Source organism: Schistocerca americana, chromosome 9 (assembly GCF_021461395.2).
Source record: "Schistocerca americana isolate TAMUIC-IGC-003095 chromosome 9, iqSchAmer2.1, whole genome shotgun sequence".
NCBI classification, from domain to species: domain Eukaryota; kingdom Metazoa; phylum Arthropoda; class Insecta; order Orthoptera; family Acrididae; genus Schistocerca; species Schistocerca americana.
Genome location: NC_060127.1, coordinates 229,565,973 through 229,592,537, shown reverse-complemented (window position 1 = coordinate 229,592,537; position 26,565 = coordinate 229,565,973).

Genomic DNA, 26,565 nt, shown 5'->3' with positions numbered 1-26,565 from the left:
TTGAATAACATTAGGGAGAGGCTACAACCCTGTCTCACTCCCTTCCCAACCATTGCTTCCCTTCCATGTACCTCGACTCTAATACCTGCTATCTGATTTCTGTACAAATTGTAAATAGCCTGTTGCTCCCAGTATTTTACCCTGCCACCTTTAGAATTTGAAAGAGAGTATTCCAGTCAACATTGTCAAAAGCTTTCTCGAAGTCTACAAATGCTAGAAATGTAGGTTTGCGTTTCCTTAATCTTTCTTCTAAGATAAGTCGTAAGGTCAGTATTGCCTCATGTGTTCCAATATTTGTACGGAATTCAAACTGATCTTCCCCGACGTCGGCTTCTACCAGGTTTTCCATTCGTCTAATTATGGAGTTATTGTGTAAGCATACTCTGAAACAAACCTGAGTGGCATACAATCCCGACCAGAAGCATTCTTTATTAAGTAATGTAAGCTGCTTCTCAAAATGGAGAAAACCTGCTACCAAGTTAGTCATGTTCGCATTCATTCTTGATTTGAATACTGGAATATATTCTTGGTTTTTGAAATTCTTTCAGCAAAGCAAACTATGCTTTCTGTAACTCAGCTTTAGTCTCACTTCATCAGTAACATCACTATTGTTATCGCACAGTGGAGGTATTGATTCCTTGTTGGTGTTGTTGTACTTTACATATGACCAATATCTCTATCGATTCTTCTAGTTTTAAGGCCAGTTTCATTGTGGAACTTACTAAAAGCCTCTTACACTGGGATTTTACATTGTTTTACATTTGGCATTCATTTCTTCATAGCTTCTGTAATAGTGTTCCAATCTGTTTTGTGTACTATGTGGGACCTCATATTAATTTATTTTGTACATAGCTCTCAACTGCCATTGTTTCCATTCATTTGTATCCATGATCTCTGGCCTAGGCCTACATAGTCAGATCAGATGGAGTTCAGGCTGCCTCTGAAAAAGGTGTCAAGTGCATTTTTAACTGTGTTTCTATATGTATACTTTACGTTTATTTTTGTGTGTTTGGATCTTACAACATTTAGTCTCGCTACAATAAGCGTGTGGACACTAACCCGTGTATCCATCGTAATGCTCCCTATTTGCTCATTATTATTTGTTGCTAAGTAGTCAACAATGCCTTTGCAATAATTTACAATTAATGTGGGCACCTGCACTAATAATTATTGCTGTAAATACTTCTCTGAGAAAGCTTTTGGTATGATGTCAGATGACATACCTTAAATCGACTTGCGACATGTATTTTAGCCAACATATGGAGGCTAGATTGAAGTCATCATCAACTGTGTTTGTATGACTGGGGTACCTATTTGGAATGGCTAAGCTCTTCTTTGAGCTGTTCGGCAACTCATTCAGGTGGTTGGTTAAACAAGGTATGTAAGCTTCAGTGCTTTCTATTAGCGATTGGTGTTCTGGATCTTTCCGAACACAGCTACAATAATTTACAGTTGCAATACCAACTGCATCTAAAACTACCTTCATCCTGTTTTTGCCCTGCACTGTTTTAAACTGTCAACCATTCTGTAGCTTACTGAGACTCTCTAATATAGTAAGACAGCCATTCACCACAACACAGCCCCCACTATCCGAGTAGGCACCTCCTGTGTGTAGTGGTCCCCTGACATATTAAGCATAACCCAGGAAACACAACACCGTAAGGCGCAAGTCAGAGAATCTGCAGACTGAGTGCAGGACTGTCGTAGCCCCTGATACAGAGCTGAATTGGTGGTACGTTTCAAAGGACCATGGTCAATTCTGTCATAATGCTATTGATAGTGAGCTCCACCTTCAAATAGCAAGACATGCAATCTTTACCATATCAGCTAGCCACCAAAAGCAGACGCACTGTGTGTGTTGCTTTGGATCAGATCAGTTTTAGTACCAACATGAGCCACCGTCTGCAATTGGCAAAAACCTCTGTTCGCCATGGCATCCAGAAGCACCTATTCCACATCAGGAATAAGTAATCCTGAACTTTCATATAGGTTTGACCAGAGTTTTGCAACATTAGTTGGTCCGGTCCTAGTGTTATATTGCATCCTCAGTCATTGCCACATTTCTTCACTGTAATAGGTCTTCAGCAGTACCATGAACATTTTATCCAGTGGCTGGATCCTACAGGTGCAGTGAGAAGGGAGTCTAACTAAGTGAACATGATGAATCCTACTTGCAGATAAGAGCCTCAATGCTTAGGTGGAGATTCGCTGGTAACACAGTTCAACATGCTAATTTCATTGTTGCTGCCTCCTTCTCTGACTTAGCAAACCAAACGTGTCATTCAAGGGACATTGTGGCAGCTTTAAAATATTGCATTTTCTATTCCCCACTAAGTTAACAGCCATTTGATCATAATCCACTTTCTTTCGTTGCTGTTGGTCCTGTGACACAAATGTCTTGTGACTGCTACTAGAATCCCCATGTTATTCGTTAGCTCAGTAATACCCAGACTATATTTTACTGTAACATCCAGAAACCGCTTTGAACACAAGAATTTAGATTTAAACATCCATGTGAACATCAAGGGGGTTACGGAATACTTGGAAGCCAGACTGTTTCATAACCCCCCCCCCCAAATAAAATCGGACTTCATCATTCTTCGGATGAATAACTTCTAGAGCCTTCATGGGGGAGTTACAAAATTGACTTGCTTCATTAAATTACTATATGACCAACTTCTGCTCCTCAAGGACCTCTCACTTATAAATACTTTTTCAGTGTATATTGTAAATGGTCAGCCAGCCACATACACCAATGTCTCTCCTCGCTTTCCTCTTGTTCCAGTTGTGTTTTAATTGACAGTTTTTAAACATCTCCCGACTTCCAAATTTTTTTCATGTGGTTGAGCACCTGTGGTTGAGCACCTGTGGTTGAGCACCTGTGGTTGAGCACCTGTGGTTGAGCACCTGTGGTTGAGCACCTGTGGTTGAGCACCTGTGGTTGAGCACCTGTGGTTGAGCACCTGTGGTTGAGCACCTGTGGTTGAGCACCTGTGGTTGAGCACCTGTGGTTGAGCACCTGTGGTTGAGCACCTGTGGTTGAGCACCTGTGGTTGAGCACCTGTGGTTGAGCCCACGATCACGCATATGTACCATACCACACCTGTATCAATCAGCAGCTGAATGGGGCAGCGAAGGAGGAGTGGCTAATGTACAGCATCGGGGTCTCCCAGCTCTTGCATCTGTTAGAGCTGCTGCCACTCTGCTGATGAGATGCAAGAAAGTCAGTTATTCACTGATCCATCCATCCATCCATCGATTTCACTTCTTCAGTTACTAGTATTGCCTCTGATGTATACTGTGTGGGAATTGTCTATAACAAAGAATTGGAGTGACGGACGACATAGGAGAAGATGCGCATAGAAACAGATGAAGAAAGATCGTCAGAACAGGACAGACAGACTGACTCCAGTTTAAATCTGTCGTAAGACAGATCCAGCAGCACTCCACATGTACAGTGAAACAGTCCTCCGCCAACCAGCTTTCAGAGGTTATTTAGGGTTACCTTTTCAGTATTTTGGCATAAGGGGTCTGCGCTCTCCAGTAACTCATTTGAGAGTTATTGCATTCCATTTGTTTTCATGCCAGATTAGCTCAGTATCTGTATTGCACTAAAAATATCACAACACTGCCAATGCTGAAGATATGTGCTGTGCATTTTGTTTACTAACAACTCCTATCACATCCATTAACAGTACTCTCTGCTCACAACATAATGCCCACCTTACACTTCAACCTTGAGCTCACAACCTCCACGGGACTCGGTGCTCTTTGGTGGGTTCATGCTTGGCTACCACAGGCTCCCAGCCTTTGCAGCATCTTTTCCCTTTCGTGCTGCATGTCTATCATGTTAGTATCATTTTTCCCTTTCCTTGGAGAACATGTCTGGTGTTTTTTTGGGAATGTTGCACACCGTCCATAGCTGACATACGCAGTCTCACCACTGGTTTTCATGCCTATTTTCCTTCCTTCCTTCATTCACTCTCCTATCCTTCCTCCTCTTCAATATTTGAGGCTCCTCTTTGTCCTTCTTCCTCCCTTTGTTCACGCGAAGGCCAGTAAATGCATCTAAAATGTTGTAGGTGACTGGGTAACATGTAATTCCCAGCCTTGGGCCAACTGGTAATGTTTGTATGTACCACCTGGTGCAGGCCAGGCCCAGAGAGGGGCGATTGCCTGAACTGCTACCTTCCTAAATTGCTGATTGTTCACTCCTAAGTCACATGTACCAATCACCTAAGGCTGCTGTGTGCCCATTTGAAAGGGGCACCCAGTTGGAGGGAGAAAGCCATCAGACATGCTGGCAGTCATGGGAGATTTCCTCAAAGTGAGCCAATTATCATCTTTGCAGTCCACGTCTACCAAACATAAATGGAATGAAGCTCCCAATTCAAAGACCCTCCCAGCTGCATCACAGTGCTGCTCAACAGTCTAACAGAGGCCTAAATCCAAATGTATGTCTGATCACGGTGGCATTGCAGTCCATCGGGTGACGAGAAAAATAGTGCTTGTGGGCGCTAAGGAGGCATCTACCTTTTCTTATCTTTGTTACAGTGGGAGAATCTGTCCAGGATCAAAGCGGGCTATGATGTTATCACAGTCTGACTGTACATTATGAACCTGAAGTGTTGCTCCCAGTGTCATCATTTCAACCACACTTTACAGTTGTTGACAAGTGGCAAACTGTGTAACTTGATGTAGGGAAGCTAACCACCTTGCTGCTGCATCTACTGCAGTGGTTATCATGCCACCTCCTGTTGTAATTATCTGTTATGTTTTGATGAGCAGCTGTCTAGGAGATCTGGGTAAAGAAAAAAGTTCCTTACCCGGTCACTCGCAAGTTACTGGCTAGTTAAAAACCCTGTGTCCTACTGTCAGGCACTTATAATGTGGTTCTTGCTTCATCTTGCTCCATGAAGGACATGGCCGTGCAGACATGTGACCTCAAATACATCTGAGAGATTGTGAAATCTCCCATTGTCATGGTAGTATCACCATCCCCTTGTCCAGCTGTGCAACAAGCCATCAAACCCTCGCCACAATGGGAGAAGTCACCAGATACATAACCGACCTGCTAGAAAGGACAGATGAAATACTCCCATGAAGACTTCCTATCTCCTTTCAGTCAACCAACCTCTAAGACTTCCTCTGCCAACTGTAAAGGCTCAAGAAATCCAACAAAGGCAAACAGTCTTCTCCTAAACTGACTCGGAGATACTCTTCGATGGTGTCATCATGTACTACCTTCACCTGGCCAGCCTCTGTGCCACCATAGGATGGAGGTGAAACCCCTTGACTTTTATCCTCATCGTGATTGTCCTTACAATGATCAACACTTCCCGAATTGTGATGCCAGGTAGAATATCTTACAAACATTATCCGTATCACCGCAGAACGTTCTGTTCCCTGCTCTTTGTCTATACAATGCACGTTCAACACCTTAGGTCATCATTTTGCGGAAATTTCAAGCTCTTCCCACTGTCACCCGGCCTTCTTCCATCAGAAATGAATGGAGGTGGCTCAAGTGATACCCTTCCCTTCTCTGAATTGTGAGGCACAGTACTGCCTATGATATGAGAGAGCAATACTCTCTTGTGGACAACCAGAATGCACGTTTCCCAGTCACTGGTGGGAAGCCATTGACATACCCATACCTAAGCCCGGTAAGGACAAACACATTCTTTCTAGTTATCACCCAATTTCTCTTGCCAGATTCGTTTGCAAGGTGATGCAGCATATGTTTTATGCCTGGGTGGTATGTTGGTATGTTGGGAGTGCACAGAGTGGATATCGAGGACGCTGTTCTGCAATTCACCATCTCGTCACTACGTCCACCCGTGTTATGAATGGTTTCCTGCAGAAATCCCAGATTATGACCATGTTTTATGCTTTGGAGAAAACCTAAGACACATGCTCCATGACTGAAAAATTCCTCAAGGAAATAGTTCAGGCTGCCATGAAAGTCCCGTGTGTAGAGAGTGCACAGGATACCAAAGACTGAGTTTTCAAGTCCCAAGTGTCCTCTCCCTTGTCAATCACCTTTATTCCTGAAGATTGTGTCCCTGAGTATTCCTTCCTCAGTGACTGTACCTTTGTGTATACTGATGGTTCTCGGATTGACCATGGTGTTGGGTACACCATTGTCATTGGTGCCAACGTCTTTAGTTATTGGCTTCTGGTGCACTGCTCAGTATTTACAGCGTAGTTTTCACCCTGTATCAGGCCACTGAATACATTTGGTGACACAGGCTTTTTAGATGTGTCAGACACTGTCGGCACCCTTCAAAGCCTCTGTGGGCTGTACACCACCCATCCCTTAGTGCAATCGTTCCAGGAAAACTGTCATTTGATCACTCGTGGTAGAGCCACTGAGATGTTCATGTGGGTTCATGCCCATGTCGGTGTGGCAGGAAACAAAGCTACTGATACTGGTGCCAAGGGTGCAGTAATTTTACCTCTGCCCATTCGTTCATAAATTTCCTCTAATGATTACTGTGTTGCCATCTGTCAGGAGGTGGTGTCACTTTAGCTTCACTGGTTTTCCATTCAGTGGAATAAGCTCTGGGTTATTAAGCTTCTCCCTGTGGCTTGGACAAACTCCTGTCAGCCCTCCCTTCATGAGGTCATTTTATCTAGGCTGCGTATTTTGCACTGCCTTTTCAGCCTTCGCCATTTAAGTGGCGCTCCCCCAGCATGTTGTGGACATTGTGTGCAATGTTAAAATGTCAGGCATTTCCTGGCAGAATGGTGCTTTTTTTAATAGTTTGTGTGCCTGTTTGAGTTTTCCATCTGAATTATTGCCTGTTTTAGCGAACGACCAGCGAGCTGTTGACCGCGTGTTACTTTTTATCCATAAAAGCAATATGGCGAAGACCATGTAATTTTTATTTCAGGACCTCCATTACTCTATGGCATACTTTATACACTTTTCTCCACGTCTTTGTTTTAGCATTCTTCTGTTCTATCGATTGTGAATAGAGTGTAGTCATTTCTACCTCCTCTCTTAGTCTTCATGTTGTATAGTTCTGATATGGGCGCATATCATTATAGTTGCTTTTGCACCCAAATACAAAACAAAAGAAAAGGAAACAAACACCACACAAACTAATGTGTAGAAAGCAGGAGTTTTGAAATCAGAATGAAAGATGGAATTTCCATTTGTGCATGACAGCAGAGGGACTGAAACTCGTGCAGGGACTTCTGGAAATTCAATTCTGGTATGCTCTTAGGCGATTTGAAGTGCTCCACGTTTTTCAGTCCAATGTGTGGATCTCATTGTGTGGTTTTTTCTTGTCCTCCGTATGTGATTAGGACTTCTGCATCTTACAGTCTCCAAATTGAACTGTTAGTATGTTGCTTGTGTTGAGCGTGAGATTCATTTACATCTGTTAGAGAGAAAATGATAGTGTGTATGGTGTACTTGATGAAAGTCATGGCAGTAAGAAAGCAAATACTGGATTGATGTATATGTTCATATCATTTTTCCAATTTAGATAAACACAAGACACACACATAAGAGATTTGTCACCACTAATGTGTTGTTCTTCACTATTTACAACAGTCTGCCAAAACTGGGGGAACTTTACTATTCTGTGACTAGAAATCGTGTGGTTTTGAGGCAAAGAACTCACCAATCCATGTTCACAGTGCCTTTTCATCCAGAAAGAAAGGAAGTAAGTTTCTCAAAGGTTGTTATGCAGAGAGCAAAAAAGGTGAAAATCTGAGTGCACAAGATTAAGTGAACCACATTCGTCTGGAATGACTTCTAAAATAAACTCGTGTACAATATTTTTTGTCAGTCTAGCAGAATGATAGAGGCTGCTATAATGGAGCAGCATCACTTCATAAAGTCTTCCTGGTCATTGTTCTTGGACTGCATCTGCAAGAAGTCGAAGTTGTTTAAAATGAATGTATTTTCTTTGTGAAACTTTTGATGTGTGCAGATCTTTGTATGGGGAGTTGCTGCTTTGTCTGGACGCAATCATTCCTTTCTTTTCCTTGTGTTAGCATACACACACCATTTCTCAAGGCCAGTGACAATACAGGATAGGAATCATTGGTGTTCTTAATGAACCTCTAGAATCCAATCAAGCAGTGAGACACAGATGTACCTCTGCCGGTTTTTGTGATTTTGGCTTGGAGCACACGATACCTGTAAAAACAGTTTTTGAATATTCCCCTTTTGCATGCAAATGTAACATATGGTAAAATGATCACACTTAATCGTATTTCCCTGTTCTCAAGTACACTGATGTAGTTCATCGTGGGTTAAGGTGCCTTTAACTGAAAAAATGACAATATATAAACGTGACAAGCAATGGTGAACCCCAAATAAAAGATAAGCAATAAATAAATTCATAGCAATTGGAATAACAACATGCAAAACACAAAAGCTACAAAATTATACCCCAACCTAATACCTATTAAGTCATGGTGTGAAGTCATAAGTACAATACAGTTTAGAGACCATCAACAAGTTTTCCAGTTGGAGCTCCTACATGCCATGCACTAGGCTTTTGTCTGCATGTGATAAAGGTGTTGGACAGAGGTCAGGGTTCTCAGGTGGGGGCACACAACAGCTGAACAGCACGCCACCCAAATCAGCACACATACCAACACACTGTACATTAGTGATGGCAAAGGTACAGTAGTGTGTATGTTACTACAAACTCTCATTGCTTCGGGAGGAAAAGTGACCAGATGCCAGGCACCTCTGTGGTGCACTAAGGTTGACACATCCATAGTTTTGAAGCGGTCATGACAGGTGTCAACAGTTCCCATTTTGTGTGAACTGCTGAGTAGTAATGAAAGTCGTGTGTGCAGAGATGCACAGTTGCTGGCCTCCTCCATGAGAGTGGTACTGTGAACTGGAAAGCTGCAGTGTCTGGTCTTTTAATGGAACCTGGAGGGAGACCATACCCCAGTCAGTTTGGGAAAAGGATTAGTGCAATTTTGCAAGTAACTCATCAGCTCGTGGCAGAAGGTATGTGCAGATAACATGACTGTGATAAATTTCATGTCTCCACAAAGTTGGAGGTGACACACCTGTTTATTTATTTATTTAATGATCGAAAAAAAATAAACAAAAATAATCATGTTGCCCACTCACTTGTCTAAAGCAGTTGAATTATGCCTGGTGACTCGAGAGATTCAGTTGTACTCATTCATGTAAGGACATGAAAAAAATGCAGTCAAGCCAAATTGTTACACTGATGTGTGCTATGAAGTTGTTCACACACCATAATCGCACAGAAAACAAATCCAAAAATTCAGAACACAATTAATCTAGGTCTTGATAAGGAACCAGATCTGACAAAAGATACATATTTAAATTTATAGAAAATTCGAAAGTAACAAAAGCATGGAACCCAAACAAATTTTTGTTGTCGGTATCATTAATAACCAAATACACATCTGCAGTCCGTTCAACCACATGAGCTGTGGTGGACAGAAACAGAGTGAGAATTGTAATATGCTGCTCGTTTGTAGCTTAGCACATGGCATTTGATGGTTGCTGATGGAGGGAGCTGATCAGTGTGCGAGTGTGAGAGCTGAGGAGTGGAACAGTTGATATGGTGTTCACTTTTGGAGATAACGGTTTCTTCAGTGCAAACACTTAAATAAAAAGTTCATTCTAACCTGTAGACAATAATGAAATGGAATGAATGTCAAGGTCCATTCATATTGAGGAAGGCTGGGTGTGACAAATTGAAGCCATGTAGTTTTTGTTGTCCCACAAGTCTCACCATCTGGGGGCCAAGCAGCCTCCTCACGCCGCACAAAGTGAGAGGGATTTGTTGCAAGTGCCACATGGTTTCCTTGTCAGCATCATCATTGGGTTTATCCATCTCAGCTAGGCTTCCCAGCTTGAGCAACAATGTCTTCATCATCTTGTGCCATGTGCAGAAATTGTTCACTGTAAATGATGGTGACATTGCCTGGTTTTTCGATTTGGTAGGCTACTGCATGGGGGACTTGGACAATGACCAGTATTAAAAAGTTTTCTGCAGACAGATCTTCACTTCAAAGGGTTCTCTGATGAATATCCTTATTCGGCACTAGGCAGATAATCATATCATCAACTGCAAAGTCTGCGTTAGATTCTGTGGAGCTTTTAGGAACAAAGTGACACTTATGGCCCTCAAACCCTTCAGCTCTGCTACCTAATCCTGATAAGACTGATGTGACTGCCTGCGTTACTGGTAAAACTCTACACAAGTGACACTGATGTGAATGCGCTCGTGGCTATAAGGTGATGACAAACTACAAGTTTCATCAAAAGTGTGAGGCCAGTTCATTTAAAGCACAACTACTGTTGGACACATGGCAGGAATCCCCAACAAACCCTAAAGTTTGTGTTTCAATTATCCTGAATGCAATGAGGTGTTGGTGTAGCCAGTTTTCATGTTTCACTTCTTCAGCAGAGTCGTCGTATGACATAAACCATCGTGGGTAGCACCTGTGATGGTGGAACCTGAACCATTAACGTAGCCACTAGTTATTCCGAGGTGGCTATAGTAAATTGCTGGTGCCAGACAAGTGGTAGAGGTACCACATTCGTAGGTAAGATACAAGAAGAAAGTCACACAAACTGAGTGTTTGAAGGTTGTACTTGGTTACACTTGTTTTCTAACTCTGGACCCAATAAAACGTGTGGCTGTTAGAAATGGTCTAGTTAGTGAGTAAGGACGTGTCAGCATAAGTATGAGGTAGGTAGCTACATGAGAAACATTTGCCTGCCAAGGACAGCTGTTTCAGCTGCAGGCAATAGAGGTGCAGGATTGAGATCAGTGGCTTCTGTTCGGGACACAAAGCAAGTGAACAGTGCACTACTCTAATGAGCAATAGTGGTGGTGGAGGTGCAGCAGTGTAAGGGTTTCTACAGACTTCACATATGATTTCATTTCGTATGATACAGAATCTGGTTTCACCACACGATCTGTGTTCTCGTATATTTCTGTTCCTGCTCAGAAATCTGTGTTTGGACTGCAAGATTTAAATGCATTGTACCTAAATTGCTCGTATTGGCACTGTTCTCTTTTGCACTGGATTTTCATATTTTCTCATTTGTAAGGGAAAATTCTGTATTAGCTAGTTTTGATGGAATATATGTGCATCTTCAGTATATTTCCTCACAGAGTGGATATGGAAATCTGCTTTGAATTTCTTTACTTCTTGACATTGAGTATGCTTTGCAATCTTGTGGCTAAATCATTCTTCCATGTAACTGCTAAAAATGCAACAGTAGTCAGACAAATGCGTTCACACATTGCTGGTAGTAGGCACAAAGAGTACATTTTCATAGAAATGAAGACTCAACAATCATCCTTCCACTAAGATGAAAATTTCAAAGGAAATAATACATTCTATTAATAAATAGTTCCCAAAACTTTAAGTCAAAACCTAATTTGAAAGGATTGTCATTGTCGTCTTTGTTGTTGTGCCCTTCAGTCGTGAGACTGGTTTGATGCAGCTCTCCATGCTACTCTATCCTGTGCAATCTTCATCATCTCCCAGTACTTACTGCAACCTACATCCTTCTTAATCTGCTTAGTCTATTCATCTCTTGGTCTCGCTCTACGATTTTTACCCTCCACGCTGCCCTCCAGTACTAAATTGGTGGTCCCTTGATGCCTCAGAACATGTCCTACCAACCAGTCCCTTCTTCTTGTCAAGTTGTGCCACAAACTCCTCTTCTCCCCAATTCTATTCAATACCTCCTCATTAGTTATGTGACAACCCATGTAATCTTCAGCATTCTGATGTAGAGCCACATTTTGAAAGCTTCTATTCTCTTCTTGTCCAAATCATTTATCGTCCATGTTTCACTTCCATACATAGCTACACTCCATACAAATACTTTCAGAAATGACTGCCTGACACTTAAATCCATACTCAATGTTAACAAATTTCTCTTCTTCAGAAACACTTTCCTTGCCGTTGCTAGTCTACATTTTATATCCTCTCTACTTCGACCATCATCAGTTATTTTGCTCCCCAAATAGCAAAACTCCTTTACTCCTTTAAGCGTCTCATTTCCTAATCTAATTCCCTCAGCATCACCCGACTTAATTCGACTACATTCCATTATCCTCGTTTTGCTTTTGTTGATGTTCGTCTTATATCCTCCTTTCAAGACACTGTCCATTCCATTTAACTGTTCTTCAAAGTCCTTTGCTGTCTCTGAGAGAATTACAATGTCATCGGCAAACCTCAAAGTTTTTATTTCTTCTCCATGGATTTTAATACCTACTCCAAATTTTACTCCCGAGTGATATGATTTCCAATTTTTTAAGTGTTCATTTGTTAATGGAAATGCTAAATTCTTCAGAAAATTACATCAAATTTTTACGGTTCCTTTTGGTTTTGAAAGTGAATCCAAAATTTGGCAATTTATCCCAGATATGGTTAGCTTACTATAAAATAACACCATAGGCCAACTTTTTCTGATTTTGGAAACAGAATAACCTGTAATCATTTTATCTACAGTATCCACTCCTCCTTCAGTGTGAATGTAAAAAAATAATTGGCTTCCCTGTTTTGGGGTTGATATCATCCATGTCATGCATTGTAGATAGGAGTATCAGCAAACAGTTACTTCTTGGTTGGGTACAAAAAATGAATTCATTAGCTTGGAAGCAACATTTTGAAACTCCACATGTTGGTCTCTTAGATGCAAAATGCAAGAGGTATCTCCCTTTCCTTCTTGTGAGGAGTGTGTAGAATGGTCAATTTTTTCTCCAACATGTCCTCCACTACTGGCAGTTTGTGTGACAATTGTCAATGATGACATTTCTGTGTGTATCTTTGATGTCACTGACAAGCCGTCCTAAAATTATTGCTGGGCTGTTTGTTACTAGAAATGGTCCAACTAGCTGCTTTCCTACATATACTTCAATATTACTGGTATAAAACCTTTTTGTCACTCATGGCACATATTTTAATTGAATATTTTGTGGGTTTCTGTGGTGTATATATAGGGTCCAGGAGTAGCAGCCTCTAAACAGTCAACATTTCATGGACTGTAACATAATCAGCAGGATTATAGAATCACTTCAGGTTGACTGCAAAGGAATGTGGACATTTTCTGACAGCAGTTATGCTGTCAAGTTTTTTCCTTTCATTTGGAGTGGAAATGTCAGCAAATCTCATACAATGTATTACAAGCAGAAATCTCTCGTAGCCCTTTATGGCATTCAGGATATTCATATGTGTACTGCCTGACTCCAGAAATTCTTTTACATTTACATGCTGACCTTTCTCTATACTTGTCAAACGCAAAATGCCAAATATTGGCATAATTTCATGACTATCCACGGCTATACAATCTCTTGTACATTTTTATTTTTTTCAAGGTTGTCAGTATATTTGGTAGTAAGGGATACTATCATATCTGCAATATTAGTGCCAAAAAGCTTGAAAAACACAATTTCATTAGAGAAATCTTTTTAATAGCTTGAGAGACTGGGTGGTAAAAAAAATTCTCACCAGAAAAGGTGCATTTTGAGAGAAGTATCTGTTCCAGGTATTAGTTATTAAGAACCAAATACGGGGTAATGCAGCTGTCATTCAACTTTAGTATTTAAGATGTCTACAGCCTTGTACCTGTACTGTTTGGCTGATCTGTGTGGAGGAGATGTGATAATGTAGCCTTGTTCTCCTTATTATTTGAGGTCATAGTGTCAATGGAGTTATTGGCTCTGAACAATAATAATTTATGTTAAACTTTGTACCCCTCCATAATTCTGGAGGGTTGCCGTTTGGTATCTTGCAGAAGTGAAGGTACGGAAAGCCACCTAAGATACACATCATAGATATGATACACAGACAATTAGGACTTGACAACTCTGTCAAATATGCATAAGTTCGGATCTCACTGGTTGCAAGTTTGCACATACTATCTTGTGTTGAATGAACTGGTACTGCATAGGATGAAAAAATAAGACTTGCTGGCAGTGTACTATCAAATATGCTTGTAGAAGTGTTAGATTGGGTCAGGTGGCAGCATATGATTTTTTTCTAGTGGAAATTACTTTGTTATATGATGGCTTCTCATTAAACTTCAATAATAAATCCATTGTAATTTCCACTGTGTGTTACTGTGCATATGAAAGGTTTCCAATGTCTGGAGAGAGGGGTCATGATAGACCAGGCAGTATCAGTACTTGATATCGTCTGCTTGGGATAAGCCAAGAATCCTGGCATTTATGCAAGGTTCATAATCGAGACAATTCACGTGCTTGAAAAACAAGAGAAAAATTATTCCAGAAAACGTGTGTTGATTGGCAATCCCTCAGTACAGGTATGGAGACCCTAGTTTCCACCACTTGTATGTGAAGTGGACCATCTCCTCTCCACTACTGTGGCCAATATAATAAGAGATCCAGAGTTGTGGCAATCTGCTGGAGCAATGTAGAAGTAGAGGCTGGCTATGAATGACAAGGAGTTGGGGCCCCAATGGTCAGATAGAAAACTATGGGTTTTTGAGGGATAGTGGCAGTACACTAATTCTCATTATCTGTAGTTCGCCAAACAATCCACTCATACCACATGCATTGTGCATTGTGGCTTTGTACTTCCCTGGTGTCTTGGGCTAGCAACTTTGTATCGTTTCTCTTCTCTTCTCCTATTGTGTAGGTGGTGACGATCTGGCCATTAAATTAACTCCAAGTTTTGTAGCAACGAATGCTGAAGGTCACTGCACTTTGTATTACGACTAGCAACAACCGTGTTCTATGTCACCTGGCAGTACCCTGAGGCATCTCATGAGTGGGGAGTGAAGTTGCAGCACTGTTCCCCCTTTCTCATCAGATTCTAACCTGTGTAAACAAACTAAATTGCAGTTAGCATAGGCAGGAGGCTTGATACTTGCCCATAATAAGACATTTTGTGTGTTTGTGGACGGTAATTGGGTGGGTGTGTGGGCAGCCATCTTCTAAAGTGACACTGTTCAGCAGCATTTAGGCAGTGGATGCTGTTGCCATTTAATTTTCTGAACTGAAGATTCTACCCTGGGTCAGTTAGTGCCTGCTATTTGGAGGCAATACTATCTACCTCTGGTATTCTAAATACTGTCACTCTGCCTCCTATCTGCTTTGCGTCTGATTTCCTATCCTCTAGTTCCAAAGCTGACTTCCAACAGCCTTCAGCTTAACAATGTACCAGTCAATATATTCTAAATATATGACATACAGTAATTTTTATAGTATTCTCCTGAATTGTAATACAGATTCCAAACCTGTTGCATAGAGGTGAACCTTTATCTTTTGGGACTCTGTAGTTCAGCGCACAAAGTATGTCATTAATGACTCCAGTAGAGTAACCCTTAGTGTGTTTGCATAGAATGTACTTCAAGGACTGGACTATTCGTCATGAAAATAGGCATGATTTCATCCTTACATCCTGCTTTGCTCAACCAGTTAGACTAAAGTTTTACCTCAGTAATGCAGTTTATTAATATTAGGCCACTCTTTTGATTAGTTATGAAGAACATGGTACAGAAACTTCTTAATTTCAGTCCATTACATAGCACAATACCTTTATCTGTGAAATAGTTCTGCAACAACTTTCACAGATGTGACATTGAACAAAAAGCCTCTGGTCTTGGTTAAAAAACTGTTGTATTTGTATCAACACATACCTGAATACTTTGTACACCCATATTTTATGTCACAGCTACAAAAATTGTTGCACATTCTTTGACAGCCTTGATTGAAGTCAGAATGAAGCTGCTAGTCATACCTGTATGGTAATTGCAATTATCTGTGGTTCCTTATACAGTGTGTGAAGCGTGGCAATCTGAACACTGGAGTGGGGTAACGCAGTGCTAGTGATGCTCAGAAGTATGATGCACTGTTGCTTTGGACATGCATGCCTGTCCGAAGGAACACTGGACGGTACTTCTTAACAACACAGAGCATGTCTCTCCCCAGACACCAGGTAAGTGACATTTGAATCAAAATGTGCATTTCAATCACAATATTTCACCCATACAGGAGTGTACCTAGTGAATGTAAGAGTGAGAGTTGAAGACACATGGTTGACAATAAGTGGAAGTCTGGGTTTGCCCATGAATTGTGCTTCGATAGCATAATGGTAATACTACCTTGTGCAATAAGGAGAAATCTGGCTGAGAGTCCTGGCCCGGCAGAAATTTTCATGATTGTCATTCCATTATACAACTGATGGCTGTTCATATTTGAAACAGTGAAAACATTTCATGAACATCACAGTGCCAGCCTACTGGTATGCCGTCCAGTGGTAAATGCGAGAAATCTGAGTGTCCCAGGTTGGCATTTAATTTTGGATGGATTTGTAAAGTGTTGCACTGCATGGCAAAGGAATTTGATACCTCCACCAATATGTTGCATCCTTTTAGTGCCGGTTCTTTCTCTACCTCCCTTTCTCATGACGTTGGAATTAGAAAATATAAACAAGTTACAGTCTGCCTGAATCTGAAGAACTTTCAACCTGATGACATTCCGATCTCACCTGTACCCCCTTCAAAGAATCCTAGTTCAGTTCATGATCTAAAAAATGGTTCAAATGGCTCTGAGCACTATGGGACTTAACATCTATGGTCATCAGTCCCCTAGAACTTAGAACTACTTAAACCTAACTAACCTAAGGACAGCACACAACACCCAGCCATCACGAGGCAGAGAAAATCCCTGACCCCGCCGGGAATCGAACCCGGGAACCCGGGCGTGGGAAGCGAGAACGCTACCGCACGACCACGAGATGCGGGCAGTTCATGATCTAGATGGAGTGAGAAACATCAGTCAATCTGTTCCAATATCTTTTCCCAAAACACAGTTTTCAAACCATTTTCTTGTTGTGGGCTTCAGTGCCAATACGGGTTTGATGCATTTACACTCAGCTCTGTTTTTGCACCACTGAAATTCAATACTGCTTGGTGTTAATTTTAAAGATCTTCTCCTACAACTGTGTGTGTGCGACAGCTTATGTCCTCGGTACGTCTGGGCCAACCTAATTTGCATTGAATTTTTCTCCTTCCCACAATTCAAACGTCAATTATTTTTTGTGATTGAAATAGTGAGGTTTCTCATCTTGACACATGATACTGCTGATAACCAGAACACCACTTCATGCAAAACAGCAAGACCTCACCTAAAGAAATAATAAAAGGGTGAATGACTTTGCGGGTTCTGTACAAAGTCAGATTAAAGAAAGATTCAGAAGCATGCTGCAAGATGTTTCACTCATAGGTTTGAACAACATGTGAGTATTATAGAGATTGGGAAGTTAAATGACTCCCTGGAAGAAACGGAACTTTCTTTTTTAGGAGCACTGTTGAAAAAATTTAGAGAACCACTATTTGAAGCTGACTGCACAACGATCCTACTGTTGGCAACATACATTTCACGTAAGATAGAGAGAAATTAGGGCTTGAATGGAGCAATTCAGATAATTGTTTTCCCTTTGCTCTGTTTCCCAGTTGAACAGAAATAGTTATTACTACTAGAATTATGGGATACTTTCAACCATGCACTACACCGTGGCTTGCCGAGTATGTATGTAGGTGTAGATGTATACAAAATGAAACAACGTGTATCAGATACCATCCCCATATACCATCATGATGTAAAAGGTGATTGCTACAAAGTCTGCTCTGTTTAGCCTGTCTAGTGGCTTATAGTGCTTCCTCTGGATTACAGGGTCCTGGGTTCGATTCCTGGGCCGGTTGGGTATTTTCTCCACATGTGGACTGTGTTCGTATAGTTTTCATCATCATTCATGAAAGTGGTGAGATTGGATAGAGTAAATTTAAGGATTTGTACAGGCACTGATAACTGCCCAGTTGAGCACAACACACACAAATCATCATCATGTGTTCTACCCTGTCTGTTGACTCAACTATCACCTGTGTCATCATCTTTGTAATTGTTGTCATTGGTGGTGTTGCTTTCATTGTTATGAGGTACTGTCTCCCACAGGATTATTTCCTCATCCTGCAGATCCAATCTCGACAATTTTTTTCTACTCATAGCCATTTCTACTGAACCTACTGCCATAATTGTTGTCATTGTGCATTTTTGGCATCTGAGGCTACTGATCTGTGAATCGTACTCATTTAGAAATCTTCGTCTTTGATTTCCAGTTACTTGGTCTGTATGGCTGTGGCAACACCTCTACCTTCCATCAGTGACGGAAGAATGACGATCAAAAATTCAAGTCGTAATACTCCAGTTTTTGTAGATACCTTTGAAATGCTTAAATATTATCTTTGCAATAGCTTGCTTGTATAATGTGCCTTAACTGTAGGTGACATTCAAAAATTTACTTACAAGGTACATGCACTGACATACAAATTTCTGCCCATGAGCCTAAGATGCGTGAGCCTATTTTGAAAATTGCTCTTGTTACACATTAACAGCCTTTGTGAAGTGTCACACTATCTTTGTGTGCAGCCCATAAATGAGCAGCAGCAGGCTGACAATGTGATAGCAGTGCAGTGGAAAGTGACAAATGTAAGCTGTCCTAATTTTAATCTGACCATAATTGAGATATCTTGTCACAAAACACAGTTTCCAGATTTTGTCCATGTTGTCTTCAGTCGAAAGTATGGTTTGATGCAGCTTTCTTTAACAACACACAGATACCGTTTACTGTGAGCTTTATTTTTGAACTGCTGAAATTGATTAGGGCTTCTTGTTCACTTAAATAATCTACCCTTAAAATTGTGTGTTGGGTAAGGAGTGCAATAGTGAGAAAAGTTGCTGCTAACTTAGGTCATTGCCACATGTAGTTCAAAGTAATTCACATTCAACCTTTCCTCCTCCCTCACAATTGTTCCCTTAAATTTCATTATTGGTTGTAATTGATTTGGCCAGACACCATCTTTCTCGCACCTACCATATGCAATATCACTAAAAGAGCGAAACCAGTTATTCATAACCCTGCCCTCTGTCCTCACTGTTGTCAATTACCACTTGGCTTGTCACTGTTGGGAGAGACTTACTCTCGAATGATTATTTCCTGGGGTCATGAATGTAACCTTAACAATCTTAACATTATATGCCACTGATCTCTGCTAGTAATGGCTGTTTTTGCTGAACTTAACTGACATAATTGTTTTTATTCCTTTGTGGGGGTACAAGAGCCAATGCGTGTGGCAGTTGGATGGTATATAAATATCATAACCAAGTGAAATTCTGTTATTTGGTCTGTATGGCTGAAGCAAAACATTTGAGTGCCCTCCATAGCTACTCGACGTTATCAGTCAGGAAACAAATTTAACAAATTCTGGTGCAATGGTTTTCTGATATCATGTGTCTTAGACTTACAAGTAAGTTAGACAAATATATGATAACCAGTTGTGCAGGACTGCATGGATTGTCAGAAACTATTATTTCTTTGGAACCATGTATCTGAGGAAATGGGCAAGACTTCTAAACAGTCAGATTGTTGGAAATTTGAGTGTGATGTTGTTTGGTATCAGCTTACACTGGTTGTAATCAGTAGGTCGAAAGTAACACATGACAGGACATCTAAGGAAGAGGCCACATGCTGATACACAATTCCACTTCTAAGGAGCTGCACATCAACCTTAATATTGTGACAGGTAGGGCACAAGAGAGCCATTGAAGTCTTTTTACCTGCAAGTTTTTTGTGATATACCGAATTGTACGACGAATATTTTACCTCTGAAAATGATCATACTCAGAGGAGCTCGTCGTAATGTTGGGAGATGGTGTTCATTACGGCACCCATCATTGCTTGCTACCACTGTACTATCCTCTGTTGATGACCAAAATTGTGTTCCACCTCCATCAATTGAACTAGAAGGATGTTGATTAAATTGGGTTCTGAGTCTGATGGCATGGGGGATCTGGCACCCCTGGCATCATCATGGGGTAGAATTCTCCTGAGGTCACTCCTTTTACTACTCTTTAGTTACTTTAAAGTACTGGAGCATTAGAGGACTTAGCTGCTGCAGCAGTAGGATCTGACAAGGAACCAGCAGCTGTGGGACCTGTCGTCCATATCTCATTCATCTGTTGGCATTTGTCAGGTTACTGTGCAACCTAATGCTTTTGTTCATAGTAACAAAATTGTAAAGCGAAAATAAGCAAATGAAACTAGAGTAGTGTATGTGTTCTCCAGTGGTTATATAGTAACAACCTACATACTGAGACTCTATGAAGTGCTGTTAGTTTTTGGGGAATACTGAGTGGGCTGTGGCATGAATCGGAGTTCAGATTGAGGAGTGAAGCATGCAGGATAATTGGTGAGGTTATGAAAACCACTTTGCCATCTTATTAACTATAGTGTTTAGCACATCTGCCTAATGAGCAGGGGAATTGGGTTCAAATCCTGCCTTTCACAATTAATTTTTATTCTTTTGAGTCTCCATGTATATATCATTGGTGTTTGAGGCCTCTGGAACTATATAGTTCCACTCGAGTAAATTATGTTGCTTTAGTGTTTTCACTACTAACGTAGGTGTCTGGTTGCATAACCTTCCATTGTGCCCTAAGGAAATATGAGAATCACAAGGGAAAGTCGATGACTATATTGCAAAACACCAATAAATGTCGAATATTAAACCGGATGATATGGTAACAGGCTATTAGGATAGGGATGTACTGACAACTACAGAGGTTAATATTATAGATAGTGTAATAAATGTGATTTGAAATAGCAGTGCAGTCAGAAGAAGCAGAGCGTGTACAGGCAGCATTGAGCATATGCCAGTGTCCTTGTGCTGTGTGCCGCAACTTTGACAGGAAAAATTAATCACTTTTAATAGTTATTGCTGAATTGCTATTCAGTACAAAAAATCAGTATTCAGAATGAATACACATTACCAAGTTCCAAACTGACGCACTGACCACTTCAGCACACAGGTGACACATCATATGCTGAAGCTCTTAATGCATTACCCAGGCAAGAACAGCGACCAAAAGACGCTGACACATGCTCGACCTGCTCCCTCCTCAACTATCTTGCCAATGACATCCTTCATCCACAGTTAGCGCATGCGTGACCACCATTCCAAATTTCATATTGATTTTCATATATCGCAAATGTGAAGAACACAGTTCAGATAGTAGTAACTGAGCACCATTAGTTGTTGTTGTTGTTGTCTGCAGTCCTGAGATTGGTTTGATGAAGCTCTCCATGCTACTCTATCCCGTGCAAGCTTCTTCACCTCCCAGTACCTACTGCAGCCTACATTCTTCTGAATCTGCTTAGTGTATTCACCTCTTGGTCTCCCTCTACAGTTTTTACCCTCCACGCTGTCCTCCAATACTAAATTGGTGATCCCTTGATGCCTCGGAACATGTCCTACCAACCGATCCCTTCTTCTAGTCAAGTTGTGCCACAAGCTCCTCTTCTCGCCAATTCTATTCAATACCTCCTCATTAGTTATGTGATCTACTGATCTAATCTTCAGCATTCTTCTGTAGCATCACGTTTCGAAAGAGTCTGTTATCTACTTGTCTAAACTATATATCGCCCACATTTCACTTCCATATGTGGCAACACTCCATACAAATACTTTCAGAAACGACTTCCTGACACTTAAATCTATACTTGATGTTAACAAATTTCTCTTCTTCAGAAACGCTCTCCTTGCCATTGCTAGTCTACATTTTACATCCTCTCTCTTCGACCATCATCAGTTATTTTGCTCCCCAAATAGCAAAACTCCTTTAAGTGTCTCATTTCCTAATCTAATACCCTCAGCATCACCCTCCTTAGACTACATTCCATTATCCTTGTTTTGCTTTTCTTGATGTTCATCTTATACCCTCCTTTCAAGACACTGTCCATTCTGTTCAACTGCTCTTCCAAGTCTTTTGCTGTCCCTGATGTTCGCCAATGACATTGTAATTCTGTCAAAGTTTTTATTTCTTCTCTGTGGATTTTAATACCTACTCCAAACTTTTCTTTTGTTTCCTTTATTGCTTGCTCAATATACAGATTCAATAACATCGGGGATAGGCTACAACCCTGTCTCACTCCCTTCCCAACCACTGCTTCCCTTTTATACCCCTCGACTCTTATATCTGCCATCTGCTTTCTGTAGTAATTGTAAATAGCTTTTCGCTCCCAGTATTTTACCTCTGCCACCTTCAGAATTAGAAAGAGAGTATTCCAGTCAACATTATCAAAAACTTTCTCTAAGTCTACAAATGCTCGAAATGTAGGTTTGCCTTTCTTTAAACTTTCTTCTAAGATAAGTCGTAGGGTCAGTATTGCCTCACATGTTCCAACATTTCTACGGAATCCAAACTGATCTTAGAGGTCAGCTTCTCAGTTTTTCCATTTGTTTGTAAAGAATTTACATTAGTAATTTGCAGCTGTGATGAATTAAACTGAGAGTTCGGTAATTTTCACATCTGTCGATGCCTGCTTTCTTCGGGATTGGAATTATTATATTCTTCTAGAAGTCTGAGGGAATTTCGCCTGTCTCATACATCTTGCTCACCTGATGGTAGAGTTCCATAAGGACTGGCTCTCCCAAGGCTGTCAGTAGTCCTAATGGAATGTTATCTATTCCCGGGGCCTTGTTTCGACTTAGGTCTTTCAGTGCTCTGTCAAACTCTTCATGCAGTATCATATCTCCCATTGCATCTTCATCTACATCCTCTTCCATTTCCATAATATTGTCTTAAAGTACATTGCCCTTGTATAGACCCACTATATACTCCTTCCACCTTTCTGCTTTCCCTTCTTTGCTTAGAACTGGGTTTCCATCTGAGCTCTTGATATTCATGCAAGTGGTTCTCCTTTCTCCAAAGGTCTCTATAATTTCCCTGGAGGCAGTATCTATCCTACCTCTAGTGAGATAAGCCTCTACATCCTTACATTTGTCCACTAGCCATCCCTTCTTAGCCATTTTGCACTTCCTGTCAATATCATTTTTGAGATGTTTGTATTCCTTTTTGCCTGCTTCATTTACTACATTTTTATATTTTCTCCTTTAATCAATTAAATTCAATATTTCTTCTGTTATCCATGGATTTCTACTAGCCCTCGTCTTTTTACCTACTTAATCCTCTGCTGCCTTCACTATTTCATCCCTCAAAGCTACCCATTCTTTTTCTACTGTATTTCTTTCCCCCATTCCTGTCAATTGTTCCCTATTGCTCTCCCTGAAACTCTGTACAACCTCTGGTTTAATCAGTTTATCCAGGTCCCATCTCCTTAAATTCCCACCTTTTTGCAGTTTCTTCAGTTTTAATCTACAGTTCATAACCAATAGATTGTGGTTAGAGTCCACATCTGCCCCCTGGAAATGTCTTACAATATAAAACCTGGTTCCTAAATCTGTCTTACCATTATATAATCTGATACCTTTGTGTATCTCCATTCTTTGTAGGTACATATTACATTTTATATTCTGCATGAACTGAAAATGTGATAGCTGCTCTGTAGATCATTTTTACTCTTCTTATGTTTTATTCATTTATCTTTCTCATAAATGTTAATCCACAAATTGCTGTTTGAATGAATATAAAAGCAAAAACAGGTTAAATTCTGTAAATAATGGAGGTACTGCCAGTGACCTAAACATGGTAGTGACACAGGTCAACACCATAGAGATGGGAAATAAATGCTACTACTTCTTCCAGGTTTCAAAATAAAAGGAGGTGAGAGCTAAACTTTTTGTGTTTTACATTTGCTAATTAGGCTCCCACTTTTCGTTGTTTGGTGGTGGTGGTGGGGGGGGGGGGGGGGGTGATAGTGAATGCAGTGATGTAAAATGTTCAGCCACATTTTGAAAGCTCCTGCTCTTCTACCATCATTGAGCACAATTTTTTTCTTTTTTTTTTCTTTTTTTCTTTCTTTCTTTTTTCTTTCTTTCTTTTTTTCCTAACAAGAAAATAATTACACACAAAATTTTCTCTAAGATGCTCACCTCCTAAATTTCTCTCAACAAGAATTATCACTTGGTTTTGCTGAGATATTATTTTTGTTGTACTGGTATACACAGAATTTGAAGGTTGTGATTTTTAAATTCAAACTCTCAATTGGTTTGGTCTGCTGGATAGTAGTCACCAATTTAGTAAGAATCAAAGTGTATTATTATATGTGACAATATGACATCCCAGTAACAGCAAAACTTTGCCATGGAAAGTGCATCTCTTCCAGTAACTATGTACTACGTCGCCCAGTGAGTGAGTGAGTTTGTGAGTACACTAATTGTGAATGCTACAGTGAAATGTTAAATGACTCAGTTACCCTCACAGTTTCCTGCACCAAGGGAAAAATAAACAAAAACAGAACCAATGTAGAAATTTTGCTTAAATTAGAATGATGAAGTATCGGTGCCTTACACAGCTGGTTTTTTAATTAACTTAAATGCTTCTTGATGTTCCTTATTCCATTTTCAAATGGAGATGGACTTGTGAAGATGAAAAACTTTGAGGTTGAAAACTGTGATAGAAATTACATATACTGTGTGACTTTCAGTTGTCTACAGTATTTTGGCGCAGGAAATTTTCCCTCTGGTTCTATTTTTGTCAGATCAGATATGATCCTGCACAAAGAAATGTGCCCAAGGAAATTGTTTTGTGACTTGGTGAATTCTTTTTTTATCCATCTTTAATGTGACTCGTGCTACACTAAATGCTTAAATTACATAGCACAGTGTGTCTAAATCTTCTCCCTAAAGGCAGCACTAATTAGAATATGACCCACATAATGCTGAGTGTGTCAATTCTTCTCTTAGAACTTCTGTGAGTTCTGTCATAAAGGCTACTGATGATCCTGACAGACTGAAGGGTATTCGTTTAAACTCGTAACATGTTCCATTCAACAGAAAGCCTGTGTTTTTCCAGCTATACCTTCATCTTCCAGTTGGTCACATTGCACAGTAAACCACATCACTGCACCATGAGCATCAGTTAGTAAATTCGCACTGCCATCCCTTTGTGCTACAGTGTGGATCGGATTAGAACATACACTATCTCAGTGTTAAATTACCTGATTCTCCAACTTACCCTTAATTACTTTAACTACTGCTTTCTATGGCAAGGGTACTGGATACAGTATGCTACGGAATGACTCACGATTCTTAACTACAGTCTTACAAGTGCAACATCTGATCAGACCAGGTGTTTTTAAGATATATAGACCTTAACATTTTTACCTGTTTCTTCCATTTAGCTAGAGGCATGTCCACTAATGTTTGAATCATACTGTGAGGATTAGTGAGAGCATCTTCATCAATATTATTCTCCTGGAACTCGGTATCTTCCTCAGACTTACTTAAAGTTGCAGTTCCCCCTTTTGTCGAAAATGAATAAGCTCATATTTATGATTGCAGCTCCCTAATGGTCTCCCTTGTTGAATCCTGAAACACTCTTCTCTTGTGTTCCCTCCACTAGTCAGACAGAAATGAAGTGTAGGGGAATGCATTTACAAAGCTATTCAGAATCGGTCAATTCTGAGAAATAAACTGATATTAAGTGATCCAAAAATGAATTCCCTCTGCTCACACATACTTTCCTGAATTCTGAATTTTAACAGTGCCTGGTCTTCAATTATACAGGGTACTTTTCCAGCTCCATATTATGTGAAAATCAACACCTATTTCTTTCAGGCACTGTTTATATTGTATATGTTTCACAGATTTTTTGTTGATATCAGATAATGCAGCACACTTTCTAAATAATTTAGAAGTATTTTCAATATTTTTGAACCTGCTTAAGGTTATTCAAAAAGATTACATAGAAACTGATGCAACTCTTTTTTTCCCAAAATGCTTCCTCAAATTGACATGCCATTTTAATCCAATGTTGCACATTTGAAGGAGACCAAATTTTTACCAGATATGCATGATATTATGGCTGACCTGCTAGACCTATTTAATTCCACCTACAATGTATATTACAAGTATGGAAACATTGTATCTTACATTTTAACCTTTACAATTTTTATCCTAATAAAAATGTTACATTTTCTATAATTTAGTTGATTCTGCAATATACCTTATACCTACTACCTAACTATCAACTATTACAAGTTAAAGAAAAATATTAGAGCAATGGTATATAACTCGAGGAAATATTTGTACTTGAAATCTGAAAAATACAGGTTGTGGGAAATTGTGAATGAAGATGAGTCCAATTAAATCGTGCCTCAGAACATTGCTGAAGCATATTATTCACCCTGCAGCATTTATTCATCTTCAAGCTCCCTCTTGGCCGTCCTTTTAGCACCTCTTGCTTCTTAGGTAACTTCAAGAGCTGAATCTTTCAGCTTCATGTACCCATTGTCCATCACACACAAGCAATTGATTTTCCATATTAGATACACATTTTATGCCTAAATTTCTCAGAGCTTCCAACCTTCCTATTACCCCATCATTAAAACATATCACTGCATCTAGTACACCATTTTTAATGTATTTAGTCTTAGAAAAACATTGTTGCGTAATCCTTCCCATACGCAATGGTGAAACTTTCATTTTTATTATGAGTGCCCCCATGAAGACATTTACTAAGCAAAACAAGGTCACTCACATCTCTAAAAATTGGTTTTATTTTATTCATAACAGGCTCAGGAAGAGAATGCTTATAACAATAT